The 17,485-nt window shown below is 42.0% G+C and overlaps 1 pseudogene; it reads left to right on the top strand.

Annotated features, from left to right (window-relative positions):
- Positions 1-9,176: 9,176 nt before the first annotated feature.
- LOC133769432 (bone morphogenetic protein 15-like) lies at positions 9,177-10,351 on the top strand (annotated as a pseudogene).
- Positions 10,352-17,485: the final 7,134 nt, after the last annotated feature.

Consider the following 17,485-nt stretch of genomic DNA (forward strand, 5'->3'; position numbering starts at 1 on the left):
TAAGAATTTTTATTGTCAATCTAAAAAACAGCTGACATTGCCTGAAAGTAGGATCATAAAAATAAAATACTGCACACATCCTCCATTTGCCTCCACTTGAAGGAAATGAGAAGTTCTCACAATTGTTATGGTGCTAACATGACTATATTTGGTAGTTTCTAACAAAGGAAATGGTGGGGGTGAGCTCTCCTGAGCTTTAAGATATTCTTCTTGCTTTCCTGATAGAAACAGTTAAAGCAAACATACATTAAAGGCAGTTCATCATGACAAAAATGTAGTTCATCTCATTTTCTACTAACCATAAGGCTAGAAAAGCATCCCTTGCCCTAAGATTGTCAGAGTAATTTCCTTTCATATCTTGAAAACCAAAATTCTTTAGAACCAGAACTTTGATTCTCTCATTTATTGAACTCCCCAAGTGTTTCCAACATTTGCCATTCTTCCCAAGACTTATATTCCTTCCACTGTGTAACTGTTCCTCCTACTTCCCTAAAAAATAAGTCCACTAGGAATTACATGCCTCAATCCCTTGTTTTAAAAGGTATCTGCATTTCAGACCTTCTCAGAGTCACTGTGTCTTGTCATTTCTCTTTCTCTGGGATAATGCCAATCAAGCCTTCTGTTTCCAACTTAAATGTTAATCCTCTCCTTTTCGATGGGCCATTCTTGTTCAGAATGCAAATCTCAATATTTTTACTCTGCACATACCCTACGTGACCCTCTATCTTCCTTATGACAGTTGCTAGCTTCCTAATGACACTTGCTCTATTCAAGTCATCAGCTTGAAAGAGGAATTTTTGCTCTTCTTTTTAACTGCCTCAGTTCCAACATGACTTTAACCACTCGAATGCGGCTTTCAACACCATTCCCTAAAACCATTCCCCGGAAAACCAGTAGCAAACACCGATTTTCAAAAACCCATGTTCCTCGTGTGACAATCCAAAACAACTTACAAATATCATTAGGCACGCCCCCAACCCCAGCCAAAAGTTCCCAGATTGAGCCCCTCTGTTTTGCTTACTTTTCCAGTAAGAAGAGTTCTGTCCTGCTAGATGTTATGAAGTAGGCTCAAGACCAGGCAGGAATATAGGATAAAAAGCAAAGAGCTAAAGATGGTGCAGGCAATGTGGGAGAACATTTTTAAAAAGCACAAAAGGAGCCAATACACTAACAGAAGTGGATGAGACAGAAGTTGAAGATATTAAGAAATTTGAATATTGTCATAAATTCCTTCCATATCAGACATCTAAATTTGAAATTACTTTTCTGTATGTGCTTTTTATTGTGACATTTTTTCAGAGAATATACAGTTGTTACTCTTAACTGATTTCTCGTCATTTTACACGGCTAATTACTCCCTCTTTCTTGTAAGTCTCTGTGTTCTACACTCCCGTACCTGTGTTAAATAACATCTTTCTTCTCTGGCATCCTTACTGTTATACATGGACTTCTCTCCAGTGCTGGTCAACAAAGTCCATGACTGGAGACAGCTCTCAACTCCTTCCCCACCAAAGACATCCCCATCTTGCATTGCAAAGATACTAATTGTGGGAAAAATTATGCCTCCCTAAAACTCACATGTTGAAGTCCTGATCCACAGTATCTCCAAATATGGCTATACCTGTAGATAGGGTCTGTGAAAAGTTAATTGAATTAGAAAAAGGTCTTGTGTGTGGACTTATTCCAACTTGACTGATAACTTTATTTGATGATGAGATTCAGACACACAGAGATACCAGTGGTACAGAGGCACAGAGAAAAGACCTTGTGAGGACGTGTCAATAAAGTGGACATCTTCAAGCCAGGGAGTGAGGCTTCTGAGTGAAATGGAACCTGCAGAAATCTTGATCTACAAAACTGAGAAAACAAATGTCTGTTGTAGTCTGTGGTACTTTGTTAAGGCAGCCCAGTAACCTGACTCAAGGCTTAAATATTTGTTTTGGAGTTAGACAAATAAAGATTAAGTCCCCATTCCTGTCCAGCTCTGGTTTTATACTCTGAAACAAAAATCACAGACTAGTAAAGCTGGGCATTTGTTAAAGATCATTTAGTAGAGTCTCCATTTTCTCCATTTTTCATTTTTGTAAGTCACTAAATTCCTTTTAAGCATTTATAAAAGCTAGAGCCCCGGCTGGCACCAAGGCTCAATAGGCTAATCCTCCACCTGCGGCACCAGCACCCCGGGTTCTAGTCCTGGTTGGTGCACCGGATTCTGTCCCGGTTGCTCCTCATCCAGTCCAGCTCTCTGCTGTGGCCTGGGAAGGCAGTGGAGGATGGCCCAAGTGCTTGGGCCCCTGCACCAGCATGGGAGACCAGGAGGAAGCACCTGGCTTCTGGCTTTGGATCAGCACAGTGTGCCGGCCATAGCAACCATTTGGGGGGGTGAACCAACGGAAAAGGAAGACCTTTCTCTCTGTCTCTTTCTCTCTCACTGTCTAACTCTGCCTGTCAAAAAAAAAAAAGCTACAGCCCCTTCAGCAGCAATGGAATATGAGCACATATACATATAATTTTGCATACATTTTCTTTCATTATGAACAAATTTTCTTAGGCAGAATGCTATTGTAAAACCCTTTGGAAAAACAATTCTCTTTTATTCTCATTTTTTCGGTAAAAACTCAAAGACACATTCTGAAATAAAATGAAAATGGATATGAAAATGGATTGCATTGTGGAAGTAAAAAGAAAATTAATTCTCCTCAATGGTAAATTTCAAAGATGCTGGTTTAAAAGTTTTCATTTTTTTTGATACAGCAAACAGCATGTACCTTGCATGTCCAATAGATTTGTGACTTTGTTGTCATGAGGCAGCAGTAAGTAGTCAAAACCCCACTTCACTGTGTAAGATGGCATTGCCATACTATACAGAATGAGGATAGCCATTACTCTCTTTGGCAGTGAGGGATAGAATTGTGTGAAGAAACAAAACGTTCTCCAAGACCCTTTGGACAAATTCTAGTCACATCATTTCCTCCAGTCAATAAGGTCCTCTTTGGCAAGTACTGCATCACTGAACCTGTCTACTTCAGCAAGAAAAGAAAATAAATCCATATTTCGATGCTAAGGTCAACAGTGTAGGGAGAACTTCTGAAACATCTTTCCAGTATTTTCATATACCCAAAGAGTTATGTCATTGGATAGAATGACAAGATCGTGACTCTCAACTCCAGGCTCTGGACACAGTCCTGCTATAACTGGAAAGTTTGTGTGTTCCCCAGCCCTGGTCCTCCTCTTACAGAAGGGAAATGTTCGAAAGAACTCCTTGTTTTCAACAGCATTCACAGGCAATGGCAGAGCTTTAAATCAGAAGATTTGCCTTATTCATTGGACTAAAATGTCTGCCAAGTTAGCCAACCCGTAAATGTGCTTCTCCTTGTCACATTCTTCCATGAATGGGCTTTCCTATCTCTCAGAGGAAGTAAAACTTCCTCCTAATGTTGATTCCAACACTTTAAAAAGCTGAAAATTTCTTGGGACTAAAGAAAAAACACTTTCTGTTATGCTGACTTTGTGACAAATTTTCTCTAAAAGACAATGATTTAAAATCTCTCCCTGAGGAAATTGATATCTTTTCTAACTGTAAACAAGGTTTTTTTTTCAAGACTGCTCACTAGTTCTTTTTTGTAAAAAAAAAAAAAAAAAAAAAAAGATTTATTTTATTTATTTGAAAGACAGTTACAGAGAGAGATAGAGCCACAGAAAGATGTTTTCAATTACACCAGTTCACTCCCCAAATGACCACAATGGCCAGAGCTGCGCCGATCCGAAGCCAGGAGCCAGGAGCTTCCTCCTGGTCTCCCACGTGGGTGCAGGGGCCCAGACACTAGGGTCATCTTCTACTGCTTTCCCAGGCCAGAGCAGAGAGCTGGATCGGAAGAGGAGCAGCCTGGACTATATGGGATGCCAGAGCTGCAGACTAGGGCTTTAACATGCTGCGCCACAGTGCCAGCCCCTTTCTGGTTCTTTGACAACAATGAATCCTCATGTCGGTAGCACTGAGAAGTCATAATGAAGTGACTCCTCCAAGACAGAAAATCCAGATGGATAAACAAGTCTGCTTATGTTTCACTGGGACATAACAAACTAGGTTGTTTGTTCATTGGTTGGTTGGTTGGTTTTGGTTTTGTTTTCCCTAGCCAAATGTTTTCTCAGTGAAGAAAATTCTCACCATTTTAAAAGCATCTACAGCCACTAACATTTCTAAAAGTGACTCACACACTAGAATATTCTTTTGATATTTTATTGTGCACATGAAGCAAGAAAACCAAGGTTTGGGGCAGACAGCTCAGTGGGTTAAGTAACTGCTTGGGATGATTGCATCCCATATCTGAGTGCCTGGGATTGAGTCCTACTTCTGCTTCTGATCCAGCTTCCTGCAAATGCACACACAAGGCAGTAGCTGGTGATCCAAGTACTTGGGTTCTTGCCATCCACATTTGAGACTGAGATAGTGTTCAGAGTTCCAGGCTTTGTCCAAGCATACTTCCAATCTCTTCTCTCTCTCTCTCTCTCTCTCTCTCTCTCTCTCTCCACTCTCCTTATCTCTGTCACTCTACATTTTGAACACATAATAAAAAATACAATCATTTAATAAAAAGAAAATTTGGGTCTGGCATTATAGAAAAATAACAGAAGTATCATCTAGTAGTTGTACACAGAAAGGAAAATGACACAGTTTTGAATTTCACCTACTTTAAGGTATTAAAAGAAAGGTCAGTAAGTCTAATATGCATGCTGTCATTTGCCAAAGACATTGATTCAATTTTCTTCTGTGGCTACAACCGCAAGCTAGCTCAATAATTTCAAGATAATAAGATTGTGGCAAGTGTTCACAACTTCACATGGTTTTGTATGCTTAGCAATGTCGTAAGTGAACATGTAACTAGAAAACTATGTAAAGCCATAGAAAACTATCCTCTCAGAATCATCATGAAAATATATCACCAGTGATTATCAGCAATTCTACTCAAGTATCATGTAACATTGGTCAATTGTCATTTAGTGGCTCAGACTACGTGCAGTGATTATTGCCAATGATGTGATGCTGCTACTCATGCCTGTCCAAGTCAGTTTACCATTACCTACACTGGGTGTGATGGTCACCAGCAGCCAGCAGCTGTCATGGTGTCTCCTTCCAATTTAAAGGGAACTGATATCTACTGCCACCAAAGCCATTGGAACTGCTCTCCACTTCACTTTTGGCATGGTTGGTAGGTGTCAAATCCAGTCCAGTGCAGAGCTGTTCTTTACTGAGGTCATTGAATCCCTTACACATGCAGTATGTGCTCTCCATACCCTCCAGATTGTTTAGTGGAAATGCTTTCAGCTTTACATGAGCTGTTAGAACTCACAACTGAACTTGGAGGTTAGAGTTAGAGAATGTTATCAGTAAGATATTGTGATACGTAAGTGCCTCCACCTCTATATAATCTCTTATTGCTAGTCCTAATGGTGACACAGGTAGACTCAAGCAAGATGACATACTATGTTTTTAGTCTGTTTGGGGGTTATTTCCTGGTAGATCCATACCAGTTACTGCACATTGCTTTCACTTTAACACTATCAGAATTTTTTTCCATGAGAAATTGCACATGCACAAGTTTTAGATAAATTCTTAAACTACCTGCCTGAGCTGACACTGAACAACAGGAAATTAGACCTCTGTTTTGGCCACTCAAATTCATACACACATGCACACACAAACACACTCACACACACATAAACACAGTTATTTTTCCCCACAATGTCTATAGTTGATTTATCTCATAATTTTAATTGCCTTTATCACAACCATTACTGAAAACTGCTCTATTCCTCAAATCATTATTTCACACAAGAAGTTAAAATCCTAGTATAACCACCTTATTTTCTTCCAGTTCTTTCATTATTCTACCAATAAATTAGTTAAATGTTTTATGTAATTTATCCCTCAGATCTGTTCTCCTCTTGCACTTTTCATCCCTAACCTCATCACTACTGATCTCCAGGTATCTCTCATCTGACCCCTCCTTTCTATCTTTTGCCTATTGCTACAAATTTACCAAAACTGGTAACTTCAAAAGTTTTTCTTTTTCTTTCTTTTTTTTTTCTTTAGTTATCTTTATCTCTGTCTTGGACAACAACTGATATAGAGTAGCAACGTAATAATCTTTATCCACTAAGTAAGTAAATTATTCAAGAAGAAATGCTGAGCCAGTACAGACACTTTCATGAATAAATTTTGCATTCATTAATCTTTAGTGGACACCTCATTCTCTATCCATCTACAACTTTCTGATACAAAGCTGACAGAATCAACTATGAATTCTTTAAATGGCATCAGAAGCTTCTACCCTCCAAATTTTATAACTAGAGGAAAGTTTAGGTGTAGGAACTGAGCTGAGCGTTCTGATCCACTATACGTAACATTGCAGAGGCAGCTCCCAGCCTGGCCCTGTGATTCAGAAAGATGGCAACTGGCACAGTGCCACCACCTTTAAATATGGGAAATATTTGCCATCCAGAATGCAGATGGAGCTCTAGCAGAGTCCTTTCATTTATTAATGATGGTCTTTTTGACCATGTGGGAATGAAGAATTGCAATGAACAATGAAGAAATGTAAAGAACAGGAGATTCTTAAATTGAGATGTGATGGAAATGGTTTTGCTCATTATTATTTTTTTTTTTTTGACAGGCAGAGTGGACAGTGAGAGAGAGGCAGAGAGAAAGGTCTTCCTTTTGCCGTTGGTTCACCCTCCAATGGCCGCCGCGGTAGGCGTGCTGCGGCCGGCGCACCGCGCTGATCCGATGGCAGGAGCCAGGTGCTTCTCCTGGTCTCCCATGGGGTGCAGGGCCCAAGGACTTGGGCCATCCTCCACTGCACCCCTGGCCACAGCAGAGAGCTGGCCTGGAAGAGGGGCAACCGGGACAATTTCAAGAGTCCTATTGAAGTACAATCCTGCATAATAATATGGAACCTTAGGTTGTTTCTGGCTCGGTTGTCACAGCATCCTATTCTCTCTAAGAATGACAAATTAGAGTTCTTTTATAAGCTGAGAACTCTAAATAACACTTTGAAAATATTTTTAATGGAGTATTTATTAACCACTTGAGCTGAGGCTGAGTAGCAGTTGAGTAACTGGAAGTTAGAAGTTATACTACTTGCTAAAGCTACCAGTGTAAACTCCTGCTCTCTTCATTACTAGTATTCCATCTGATTGCATGGATAAAAATATAAGTTTCTACTTTGTAACTGGAAAGGAGTGGAAGAACTTTGACTGGAATCAGCACATTAGGATTGGGAAATGGGGGATGACATGGAACCTACATGATCTAATCAGAATTTCCATGGAAAGAGAGAATGAAGTACAGACTGAAAATATCTCCAAGTTTTGTACACAAGTAAAGCTATTTGGTACCCTGGTGACAGATATGGCATAGAGTAAGTAAAGAAGCCATTCTGGGGATCAGCACTGTGGCCCAGGTTAACCTGGTTGGAATGCCTATATCTTACATCGGAGTGTCAATTTGAGTCTCGGCTACTCTTTTTCTGATTCAGCTTACAGTTAATATACCTCAGAAGGCAATTGATAATGGCCCAATACTTGGGTCTCTGCCACCCTCATGGGAGTCCTACATGGAGTTCTGGGATCCTAGCTTCAGCCTATCTGGCCCCATCTGTTGCAGCCATTAAGGAAGTGAACCAGAGAATAAAAGATATCTCTGTGCATGTGTGTGTGTGTGCGTCACCTTTTTTTAAAATAAACAAATGGATAAATAAATAAATAAATAAACAAACAAAATTTTTAATTTCTTTGGGTTTTGTTTGTTTGTTTTTTAAACATTTATTTATTTATTTGAAAGGCAGAGCTACAGAGGGGAAGAAGCAGAGAAAACAGATCTTCCATCTGCTGATTCACTCCCTAGATGGCCACAACAGCCAGAGTTGAGCCGATCTGAAGCCAAGAGCCAGGAGCTTCTTCTGGGTCTCCCACACAAAGGGAGGGGCCCAAGGACATGGGCCATCTTCTACTGCTTTCCCAGGCCACAGCAGAGAGCTGGATCAGAAGTAGAACAACCAGGTCTTGAACCAGCACCTATATGGGATGCCGGCACTACAGACAGTGGTTTTTCCAACTACGCCACAGCACCAGCCTCCCTGCCCCCTTTTTAAAGGCTTTATTTATTTATTTGAAAGGCAAAGTTACAGAAAGAGAGGTGGAGAGACAGAGAAAGGGTTTTCCATCTGCTGGTTCATTCCCCAAGATGGCCTCAAAAGTCAATCTGAGCCAATCCAAAGTCGTGAGCCAGGAGCTTCTCTCAGGTCTACACAGGTGCAGGGGCCCAAGGACTTAGGCCATCCTCTGCTGCTTTCCCAGACCATAACAGAGAGCTGGATTGGAAGAGGAGCAGCCAGGACTTGAAGTGACACCCAAATGGATTCCAGTGCCACAGATGAAGGCTTAGCCAACTACACCAAAGTGCAGGCCCCAGATATTTTTTTTAAAAAGAAATCATCCTAGGGTCTGCGCCGTGGCACACTTGGCTAATCCTCCACCTGCGGCGCCGGCATCCCATATGGGTGCCGGTTCTAGTCCTGGCTGCTCCTCTTCCAGTCCAGCTCTCTGCTGTGGCCCGGGAAGGCAGTGGAGGATGGCCCAAGTGCTTGGGCCCCTGTACTCGCATGGGAGACCAGGAAGAAGCACCTGGCTCCTGGCTTCAGATTGGCGTAGTTCTGGCCATAGCAGCCATTTGGGGGGTAAACCAATGGAAGGAAGACTTCTCTCTCTCTCTTTCTCTCTCTGTCTAACTCTATCTGTCAAATAATTTAAAAAAAAAAAGGGGGGGGGCTTTCTTTCATCCTAGCGGATAAGGTGAAGGAGTAGGTCCCAGAATGGATCTCTCCTTTTAAGTTACCTCAGCCTCTGAATATCTTGTTTCCAGCCCTGAAGAGCAGGAGGGGCATGCTCCTTGTCCCATCCGTTGTTTCTGTTTGTTTTGATGCAAACAGGCTCAGTTAGGTGGCCTCCTTTTGGCCTGGAAGCTTCTCCCAGGGGAGGTAACATAGGGCCTACCTGCCTGCCTCTTTTTCTTGCTCCATCCTTGGTGGTTGTGAAGTCAGGATGTGGTTACCTGCATGAGTGACACCCCTTTGGACTTGGATTGGAGCCTGTTGCTGAATATCCGACCTTACAAGATGACCCTCCTCAGCATCCTGAGAGCCCTTCTTCTTTGGGGACTGGTGATTTTTATGGAGCACAGAGTTCAAGCAGCCAAGGTGGGGCAGTCTTCTATTGCCCTCCTGCCTGAGGCCCTTACCTTGCCTCTGATTCGGAAGCTGCTAGAAGTCCCCAGGAAGCAGCAGAGGAAGCCACAGCTCCAAGGCATCCCCTGCGATACATGCTGGAGTTGTACCAGCGTTCAGCTGACCCTCACGGGCACCCGAGGGAAAACCGCACCATCGGGGCCACCATGATGAGGCTGGTAAGGCCCTTGGCTAATGTGGCAAGGCCACTCCAAGGTCCCTGTCATATAAAGACCCTGGACTTTCCTCTGAGACCAAACTGGGTAGCGTACCAACTAGTAAAAGCCACGGTGGTTTACCACCATCAACTCCACCTTGCTCACTTCCATCTCTCCTGCCATGTGGAGCCCTGGGTCCAGAAAAGCCCAACCAACCACCTTCCTCCAGGAAGAGGCTCTGCAAAACCTTCCCTGATGTCTAAAGCTTGGATGGAGTTGGATATCACACACACATTCAGCAAAGGCTGTGGAACCACAAGGGCGCAGAGTGCTACCACTGCACTTCATGTGTCAGCAGCAAAAAGGGAGTGACGGTCTAGAGTTCCAGTGGCCCAGCACGTCATCCTTGGACATTGCCTTCCTGTTACTCTATTTCAATGACACTCACAGAAGCATTCAGAGGCCAAAGCTCCCCCCAGCAGCCTGGAGGAGTTTATGGAAAGGGACTCTCCTCTTCTGTGGAGGACCCGGCAAGCAGGCAGTATCGCATCTGAGGTTCCTGGCTCCTCTCGGGTACATGATGGGACTGAAAACAACCAGTGTTCTCTCCACCCCTTCCAAGTGAGCTTCCACCAGCTGAGCTGGGATCACTGGATCATTGCTCCTCATCTCTACACGCCAAACTACTGTAAGGGGGTCTGTCCTCGGGTGCTGCGCTATGGTCTCAATTCCCCTAATCATGCCATCATTTAGAACCTTGTTAATGAGCTGGTGGACCAGAGTGTTCCTCAACCCTCCTGTGTCCCTTATAAGTATGCTCCCATTAGCATCCTGCTCATTGAGGCAAACGGAAGTATTTTGTACAAGGAGTATGAGGATATGATTGCCCAGTCCTGCACATGTCGGTGACAGCCAAGGTACAGCTAAGGTTTCCCAAGAAATTGTAAAAGGGTTTAAAATAAACAAAGACCAATATCAAACCAGCAAATTATCCTCTACCTAATCTATATAGCTCCTTTCCTGCCTGAAGTGCCACTGTTTGTCTCTTCTCCCACTTGTGAAGGACTCAATTTATAACAGCACTTCTAATACCAATCCACTAGCATGGATCCGTGTGGATTGACCACTAGTCAGAGCCCTTATGCTTGCATTAGGTGTTCTCTTGGAGGGGTGTTCTCTATTTTCTTGACCTTTATTATTGTGACTGTAAAAAGTTTCCAGTCCATGGTGGTAGACCTCCAGAGGTTGTTCCATCAGAAGCTGGGAGTAGTAGACTGTTCATAATGTCCATCCTCTAAGGCTCTCGAAGATTGCAGTGGTGAAAGTAGGTTGAGATTTTATATTCCTCTTCCTTGCCTCCTATCTCCTAGAAACTACTAGTTCCCAATCAGATAGACTGCCTCCCTCTGTGCCTGTGTTGCCTTGTATATATTGTACCTAAAACATTTCTCAAGTAGACTAGAAAAATTTTAGGTAATGGTCTCTAATAGAAATCTTTGTCTAAGCTGCCAGGGCTTTTTCTCTCAGCTCCTGAATCTGGAAAAAGCACCTGGGATTCCTTCCACCATAGGATAAGGACAGCCTTTAATGAGACCCATAAGGAAGCTTGAGTATGGAGCTTCCTCAGATGGCAGTCATTTCAAAACTCGGCTGTGTATGACGAGGGCCATCACCTGATGAGGATTATGTATGGAGGGATATTTTAAAGTGTCTATGAAACAACAGATTTCACAGGGCAATTTTAAATTTTATGTAACTTAAATCCTTGTTAAATATCCCACAGAGAGCTCCCTGGTGGCTCAGAGGCTAGGAGTTGGCCTGACTTAGGGATGCAAGGGAGCAGAGGATTGTGGGGGAAGGGTGAAATGTGCTGAGTCCTGGAAGTGAGTTCATTCTGTGCTTGCCTGTTTCCTGTGGCCAGTTTGGCTCTGGGCCTGGGCCTCTGAGGGAGGTGGGCTTGCTGTCTTTTGGGACGCATAGGACCCTTGGGCCAAATGATGCTCGTAGCGTGACTCCTTTCTATCTCTATGCTGTATTTAAATAATGGGACTGGGTTGTGTTGCAAATAAATTATTTTTTTGTTGTTAAAGAAGAAGAAAAAAAAAGAAATCATCCTCTATCATTTACACATTTACATAGTCACGAATTGTTCAGGTGTTCTGAGGATTAAAGTTTGGAAAGAACCAAAATAGTTACTCTGATCTTTACACTGTGGCTCTCATGAGGGGTATAAATAGCAGTGAAGCCTCTATAAGCAGCTTTGAAGAAAGCAGAAGCAAACAGGTGGCAATTGAAGTAGAAGAAATGGAGAACAAGGAGGACACTCTTTAATAAATTCACCTTGTATTGGTTTGATGCCCATGAGAGATTGCCTCTGAGGGAATCTCAGAAATAACTGGGAGACACTCAAAGGATGCTATCTGCAGGCAGTCAACCAAGAGGGACGCATTCCATTACACTTTGAGTCTAAAAAGAAAGTGCAGTCTTTCTTACAGTTGCAAGCATATTTGGATAATTTATATAGGATGATATATGCTTTTGATTTAGCTTATAGGATTCACAGAATGTTAGGCATAAACATAATTGGAGGGGCCAGCACTGTGGCACAGCAGGTTAACACCCTGGCCTGAAGCGCCGTCATCCCATATGGGCACTGGTTTGAGACCCAGCTGCTCCACTTTCAATTCAGCTCTCTGTTATGGCTGGGAAAGCATTAGAAGATGGCCCAAGTCCTTAGGCCCCCACACCTGCATGAGAGACCTGGAAGAAGCTCTTGGCTCCTGGTTTCAGATTGGCGCAGCTCCGTTGTGGCCAATTGGGGAGTGAACCATTGGATGGAAGACTCCTCTCTCTCTCTCTCTCTCTCTCTCTCTCTGACTCTCTCTCTCTCCCTCTCTGCCTCTCCTCTCTCTGTGTAACTCTGACTTTCAAATAAAATAAATAAATATTTTAAAAACATAATTGGAATGATTTAGAAGGTAAGGAAGACATTGTGGTCAAACTCACAATATAGAACCATTTAAATTTGGGATTTTTTTATACAAAGGCAAGACTGATCATTTGTGAAATAGTGATCATGAATATTGCAATGTATTGTTCCTGAAATAAAATTAAGGAAAATAATCAAAAGACTACTTGAAACCCATTAAAATAATTGGGGTTTTATTGTGTATTATAGATTTGCTCCTCATAAGGATAAGGATTGCTTTCATAATATGTGAGAATTACATGGAACTACATCAAATAGCATTTAAATTTTGAAATTTCATCATGTAAATACTGGAGGTGAAAATCAAAAATAATATACACATTCAAAAATATTAAAACCAGGTTTCTAGAGCAGCATTTATCGTTTGACTCTGTTTCTTCTCTCTTTCTAAATGTTTTCCTCAAAATGTCTTCTGTTCCTCCAGGAACTTTTCATGGTTATGCTGCTCCAGGATTAGCAGCAGGTGCATTCGATTTCTTTTAACATTATAGGAAGAAGTTTCAGCACACTAAAAAATAAATCAACATGGAAATACTGAGACTCCAACAGACAGATCTTCCATCTGGTAAGCACCAACAAAAACAGATTATTCTCTATTTTCTTTATTACTATTATTAAATTACACCATCCCTCCAACACCGTCCATCATCCATGTTCATACTGTTCACACCATCACGGGCACCCCCTCTGCCTCCACATTGTAGAGTGTCACAATGAGGTCACCCATGCAGGCACAAGCTGCGCAAATGCGCTGAAAGGGCACAAGAGGGCTATCTGCATCTCATAGGTCACTTCAGGATACTCTTCTGGAGAAGTGCCAAAAACTTTAAACGTCCCTTAGAGTGGCAACAAGTAGTTTCCAAGAGCTTGTACTTCCTGCCAGTGACTTGTGTCAAGTTTTGGCAACACCTTCCGAGGGCTTAGAAACCTCTAAGAAAAGACTCCCTGGCATTTACCAGCTTTGCCTATGGTGATCAACAAGCACCTGGCTGTCAATTCAGTATGTTGTGGAAGGATACTTGCACACACATTTTCTCCTTGGCTACTCATTAATTGTATCTTCACTTTGGTTATACATTTATTGGCATTCCAGGACTATCTGTGAATGAATTATTGGCTTTTGAAAAAGTTTTATTTATTTATTTGAAAATCAGAGTTCTCCAACCTTCTGATTCACTCCCCAGATGGCTACAGCATCCAGGGCTGAGTGAAACAGAAGCCAGGAGCCAAGATCTTCATCTGGGTCGCCCTCGTGAGCTGCAGGGACCCAAACACTTGAGCCAACTTCCACTGCTTTTAGAGGCCATTATTAGCAGGGAGATAGACTGGAAGTGGAGCAGCTGGGACACAAACTGGGGATGCCGGCATCAAAGGAGGCAATTTCATCTTTATACTACAATGTAGGCCCCAACTATTGCCTTTATTTAGCCTATTATTTAAACAAATATTTATATCTATACAACACTGATGTATTTTTAAGATCTAGGATAAAAATTAATTCCCACTGAAAATAAAAGCGTGTAGCACATTATACTATCTTATGACAAACTGACATAGTGTAGGAAGAAAACTTGAGAATTGGTATAATTTATTTCACAGCTTTGCATTACATCTAATACTATTAAAAAGATATGATATGATTTCATTTTTTTCAAAAATGTCAGTTTCTCTGTTTTTTATTTTATTCTTTTTACTTTAGGAAAAAATTAAATTTATAGACAGGTGTAAGCATTGCCGTGTATATTTCACCCAGATGCCCCATTCTGATTTCAACTGTCCCAATAATATCTTATGTAAAATTATTCGACACAGAATCACATATTGTACCTAATTATCATGTCTATTTAGTCACCATGCACATGGGAATACTTCAGTGGATTTTTTCTGTAACAAGCTTCTTTCTTCATGAGGCTTCCACCACTGTCACACCACTACCCTTCAAATACCGTCTTCTTGTGCATCAAAACGTCCCACCAGGTCGACTTTCTTGTTCAAAGCTTAACCTTATCTCTGGATACTTTCCTCATTCAGATCTGCCTCATAGGTTTGGGCTACATCATTTATATTATATTTTCTTCTTCTTGTAGAGTGTGTTGTGTTCTGATCAACCTAGCAGTTATGCTACTGGTAGAACACCTTTGATCTTCAGTGTTTTGTTTTTTATATTTTATTAAAGAGAATCTATTTCAACTTTGTCCTTAGTCCTAAGTTGTAGCTCTTACTTTGTTTTCTAACTATTATTTCTGAATATTACCTTTCAGGAATACAAGCCAAATGCTTGAGGTGTTCATTAAGGCTTCATTAATCTTGCTCATCCTGCAAACAAACATCTTTCACTATCTATCCTCTAGTACATCCCTTCAGTTATCAGCCTTGCAACAGGGGCTGTCTGCTAGACCTCATAGTCTGTCCTATGCAGGTGTAGCATGTATTCATCTGAGTATCATAGAGACCACCACACACACTTCTGTGTCCACAGATTCCTTCTATATACCTCCTTTTGTCCCAACAAATGTTGTGCACCTTTGCAGTCCCAACTCTGATATTTACTTGTTCAATCCCGTGACACTATGGCTCTGTTTTGCCTCCCTGTCCCTGCTCTGTAATAGTGGCACTGTCCTAGGCAGAAAAATACTCCAAACTCAGGCTGCATCTTACATGTTTCCTGTATTTCAGATATACACTGTTCAAAGGTCAATCCTACAAAGTAGATGCATTATATAATTTGTCTAGTTACGTATGTCTTTAAGGTGGAAGAGTAATTTTGCATCAATTAGTATTGTCTTGACCAGAAATGTATTAACAAATGTATTTAAAGGTAAAATTGCCGGTGCCGCGGCTCACTAGGCTAATCCTCCGCCTTGCGGCGCCGGCACACTGGGTTCTAGTCCCAGTCGGGGCACCAATCCTGTCCCGGTTGCCCCTCTTCCAGGCCAGCTCTCTGCTGTGGCCAGGGAGTGCAGTGGAGGATGGCCCAAGTGCTTGGGCCCTGCACCCCATGGGAGACCAGGAGAAAGCACCTGGTTCCTTCCATCGGATCAGCGAAGTGCGCCGGCCACAGCGCGCCTACCGCAGCGGCCATTGGAGGGTGAACCAACGGCAAAAAGGAAGACCTTTCTCTCTGTCTCTCTCTCTCACTGTCCACTCTGCCTGTCAAAAATAAAAAAATAAAATAAAAATAAAAAAATAAAGGTAAAATTAACATGGGAAAATACAGTCAGACACACTAAATATAAAAAAAGTACGAGTATAGAATTTTTAAAGGGACTTTAGAAATAAAATGGATGTGAAAATGCTTTTTAAAAAATTAACTAAATGACTACAGCAATATGTTCTTCACAATAGCTGCATGGTTACAACTCTCCACAACACCCATGAACAAGTATGGCAGAATATGTTCCCATGCACATAAATGCTTGGCACTTTTACTGCACTTCCTCCATTTCTATGGGACTGTCTAATCTCTTTAATTTGTTGACTCCACAAAAATTTCTTTTAGTGCTATTACATCCTATTACCTGAAGACACTGTGGTCATTTTACAAAGTACAGCATGGGCCTCATTAAAACTCCAGCCTTGGGGCCAGCGCCATGGTACAATAAGTTAATCCTCCGCCTGTGGCGCCGGCATCCAATATGGGCGCCAGTTCTAGTCCTGGCTGCTCCTCTTCCAATCCAGCTCTCTGCTGTGGCCTGAGAAAGCAGTGGAGGATGGCCCAAGTGCTTGGGCCCCTGCACCTGCATGGGAGACCTGGAAGAAGCTTCAGGCTCCTGGCTTCTGATGGGAGTAGCTCTGGCCCTTGCGCCAGTTGGGGAGTGAACTAGCGGATAGAAGACCTCTCTCTATCCTTCTCTCTACCTCTCCTTCTCTCTGTGTAACTGTGTAACTCTGACTTTCAAATAATAAATAAATCTTTAAAAAATAAATAAAAATAAAAACCCAGCCTTTTTTTTGAGTCTAACAAGTGAGTTCTCAGATTGAGATGTCATATGACATTCCAAACAAAATCCTCCATCAAAACAATTTTAAAGAGTGAAAAAATATGATGTCACCAAACAGTAAAACCAAATTGTATATTGATTGTTTGGCATAATGATATAAATACAATTCAATAAGGTTAACCATGTTAGAACTGATTCATTTAGCATTGCCATTTCTAGAAACATGTTCTCAAATTAAGCCCAGTGCAACTAGATTATTAACATATAATCTACTCTGAAAAATATCATATTTAAAGCCTATTAAATGTCCGAGTGTGCCAAACCAGAGTTGTACAACTTATAGAGATTTGTCACAATGTTTATATGCTTTGTGTGTATGTAGGATTAGTTGTTTTGTTAAGATCAAATTTTATCATATGGCATGAGTAAAATCAATGCTCAAATTTTCTTTTGAGAAGTGAGAGCCAAGGTGTGAAAGTGATGACTGGATAATTGCTGTATTTTATACAGAGGAGAGATATATATGTCCTCTCACACACATAGACCCCAAAATGTTCTATTATGCATGGGGAAGTCAACATCTACAGCTATGACTATCCCTTTACAATAGAGAACAGAAAGAATTATGGCAGGAAGCTCATTTGTTCCATGCAGCTACTTAAGATTCTCAACTAGTTCCAATTTTTCTATAAGATCAAAGGGCTCCAAAGTATAATTTCTTCAAGAGATAGAGATAAAACTAAAGAGTCCTCACTGAAAATTAGTCTGATATAGCCGGCGCCGTGGCTCACTGGGCTAATCCTCCGCCTTGCGGCGCCGGCACACTGGGTTCTAGTCCCGGTCGGGGCACCGATCCTGTCCCGGTTGCCCCTCTTCCAGGCCAGCTCTCTGCTGTGGCCAGGGAGTGCAGTGGAGGATGGCCCAAGCCCTTGGGTCCTGCACCCCATGGGAGACCAGGAGAAGCACCTGGCTCCTGCCATCGGAACAGCGCGGTGCGCCGGCCGCAGCGCGCTACCGCGGCGGCCATTAGAGGGTGAACCAACGGCAAAGGAAGACCTTTCTCTCTGTCTTTCTCTCTCTCTCACTGTCCACTCTGCCTGTCAAAAATTAAAA

The sequence above is a fragment of the Lepus europaeus genome, chromosome 11 (genome assembly GCF_033115175.1).
Source record: "Lepus europaeus isolate LE1 chromosome 11, mLepTim1.pri, whole genome shotgun sequence".
NCBI lineage: Eukaryota > Metazoa > Chordata > Mammalia > Lagomorpha > Leporidae > Lepus > Lepus europaeus.